We start from the raw sequence: 3485 nt of genomic DNA on the forward strand, positions 1-3485 counted from the left end.
AGAATTGAGTTGGAATTTTGATGAGGATTGCATTAAACCTGTAGATTGCTTTGGGCAAGATGGCTATTTTTACTTTCTTAAACCTGCCAATCCATGAGAATGGGAGGGAAGATCCACTTCTGTTCCAGGTATTTGAGATAGGAAGATCCACCTTTAATTTAGATCTTTTCAGTTTGGAAGATCCATCTTTGATCTGGGCGACACCTTTTGCCTGCATCCTGTACAATGGACATGGATTAAGGAACCTTGCTGTCTCGTTGCCTGCTTTCTTTAGCTTTTGCTAACAAGTCCATTCCTTCACTGGCATGCTGACTTATGTGGCAGACCAGCTGAGAAATTCTGATTTGTGGACTGAACAAATTGGATTCTAGAATTCCATTGGTAAACAGTTATTATTGGATTGGTTGGCTTGTAAGCCATTCTAATATCTGCCCTTCCAATATAGATACATCCTATAAATTCGATTCTTCCAGAGAAGCCATTCTTTTTTTTTTTTAAACAGATCTTGCCTTGAGTTTATTTGTAAAAATAGCAAACTGGTCATCTGCAAACAGTGTGTAGGTAGGTGTGTCACAGCAGTCCATCTGTCTTCACACTGTCTCCTGCCTTTTCTATGGGGCCTTCACAGGAGCCTGGGCACCTTTGGGAGCCTGGGCTGAAGCTGAAACCTATGCTTTAGCTGGAGCTTTGGCCCCTGCCTTTGTTTGAACGTTGGCCTTTTGTTGGCAGAACCTTTGACCCTTAGCCATTGTACTGGCTGGTTTTGTGTGTCAACTTGACACAGACTGGAGTTATCACAGAGAGGGAAGTTTCAGTTGGGGAAGTGCCTCCATGAGACCCAGCTGTGGGGCATTTTCTCAATTGCCCCTTGTGGGTGGTGCCATCCCTGGACTGGATGTCTTGGGTTCTATAAGAGAGCAGGCTGAGCAAGCCAGGGGAAGCAAGCCAGTAAGTAACATCCCTCCATGGCCTCTGCATCAGCTCCTGCTTCCTGACCTGCTTGAGTTCCAGTCCTGACTTCCTCTGGTGATGAACAGCTATGTGGAAATAAGCTAAATAAACCCTTTCCTCCCCAAATTGCTTCTTGGTCATGATGTTTGTGCAGGAATAGAAACCCTGACTAAGACAGCCATGCAGCTTCGAATCTTCTTCCCAAGCTTGGGGTGAGCAATGAATGCCAGATGGCTGAGTTTGCGACTGGGACCCTTTGGCATCTTGGGCTTGATGGCCCGAGGCTTCACCAGGGCCTTGATGGCCTCTGCATGTGCACTCACTGCCTTTGCGTTATTGGCCTGCATCTTCTTCAGGCCTTTCTTGTTGTGCTTCTTGGCAGAGTGCATGTTCCTCAGAAACTTGAGGTCAACCCCCTTTAGAGATTTGTATCTTTCTTTATGCCATTTCTGTGCCATTTGCAGGACTGGTTGTGTGTGATGTGGTTCTTGGACTTGGCCAAGTCTGCACGGTAACCCGCAGATTCCACAGCACCTGGAACTGGAAGAGAAAGAGAAAGGCTTGCAGTTCCCAGAGAAGTCATTCGTATATTTTTGGTGGTGAACCTAGCCTTTAACGGCTGAGCCATCTCTCCAGCTCCAGAGAAGTCATTCTTAACCCACAGATTGCAGCCCCTTTTTCTTTCTTTCTTTTTTTTAAATTTTTTATATATTTATTTATTATATGTAAGTACACTGTAGCTGTCTTCAGACACACCATAAGAGGGCATCTGATCTCATAGGTGGTTGTGAGCCACCATGTGGTTGCTGGGATTTGAACTCAGGACATTCTGAAGAGCAGTCAGTGCTCTTAACCACTGAGCCATCTCTCCATCCCTGCAGCCCCCTTTTCAAACTTCTATCTCAAAATATATCAAAATTCTGTTTTATAACAGTAGCAAAATTATAGTTATGAAATAACAAAAATAATTTTATGGTTGGGAGTCACAATAATATGAGGAAAAAGGTTGAGAAGCTATGCTCTAGAGAACCTTCAATAATAAAGCACTGAATTACAAGAGGTCATACCTTGAGACACAAACAATAACCAGGGAGAGAGGTGGGAAAAGGGGAATGACACATTGGTAACGTCCATAGTCTTTTGAAACTTTAAAGCCTGGTTAATGACACACCATCTGCAGAAAAGTGACGCCTATTCACTTGTTATATTCTTAGATATACTAAAATGTGACATAATGTGTGACATGTAAACCAATATGCCACTTAATTTAAATTTTATTTAACATAATTGTTTTCTTCCTTTTTCTCCTCCTCTTCTATTAAGGTAGAGTCTCAGAATTTACCCCTACCTGACCTCTGATCTCTCAGCCTCTTCAGTGGTGGTATCATGGATGTTTGTTGTTATTGTTTGAGTTTGGTCATTGCCCTTCTAGGGAGTGGACCCATGACTTTGGGAATACTGGGTTACTACTTCATCCCTGAGATACACTTCTTAGCCCAAACTTCACATCTTGATGAGGTCAAGAGACTCTACTGTTGTTCCTGCTCTAGAGACAATTGTTGTCAGTGTTATGATGTTCTTATCCTCCTCAATTGTTAATAATTATATAAAACCCTTTAACAATATTTTTACAGTTTTTCACAAAACTGTTTGGCAAAGTAGTTAATGTCATTACAGCTTGGTTGGAGAGTCAGATGCATCACTAACCCAAGAAGGCCTTAGGGAGAGAACAGAGAAGGCATTGGTTACATTTTGTTAAAGATGAAGATCTTGTTTGGTTTTGTTTTTGAGGCAGAGTTTCAATCTATCCCAGACTGGGCTGGAATTCACCAAGTGTGTAGGATGGTCTCCAACTCCTAGCAATACCTCTACCTCAAACTATGGAGTACATTGATTACCGGCTTGATGAAGTGAAACCCCTGGACTGGAGTGGTTTAGGGTAGGGTTGGGGTGTGCCCACCAGGATTACTTTGTAACTGGTAACTGCTCAGAGGGTCTAGAGGCTAGCAAGCACTTTGGTATGATACATACATCAGTCATACATTAATGGAAGAGTCACATGTCCTTTTTGCTAGAGATAAGGAGAATTATTGATTCTAGCAAGTAGGGACTATCTTTCAAGTCCCTGAAAGAATTCTGGCTTTTGTCTAAATGCCAGACTTTGGAAAAAGGAATCTTATGGGACCTGATACTCAACCCATCCCTTGGTCTCAGCCACCAACAACAGAGGCACTTTCTTTATGGAAGTTTGGTAACAATGCTGGCCTTGGAATTGTGTAGGCCATCTTCATAATCCTTCCTGTACCCCAATTCCTATTTCTCAGTCTTAACTACCTGCTGGCTGCTTCTTCATCTCTGCCTCCATTCCCCAGAAATCCTTGGATCAGCCTTCCTCATCCTTTCTTCTTGAGTCAGCTGGCGATACTTAAGAGTTACTCTCTATCTGGGAACTGGCTGGCCAAGAAGACTAGGAATCAAATAAGTAGTCTTTTTTTTTTTTTCAGCTAGCCCATTTTATTTATTTATTTATTTTA

This window comes from Mastomys coucha, unplaced genomic scaffold (genome assembly GCF_008632895.1).
Source record: "Mastomys coucha isolate ucsf_1 unplaced genomic scaffold, UCSF_Mcou_1 pScaffold21, whole genome shotgun sequence".
Classification (NCBI taxonomy): Eukaryota; Metazoa; Chordata; class Mammalia; order Rodentia; family Muridae; genus Mastomys; species Mastomys coucha.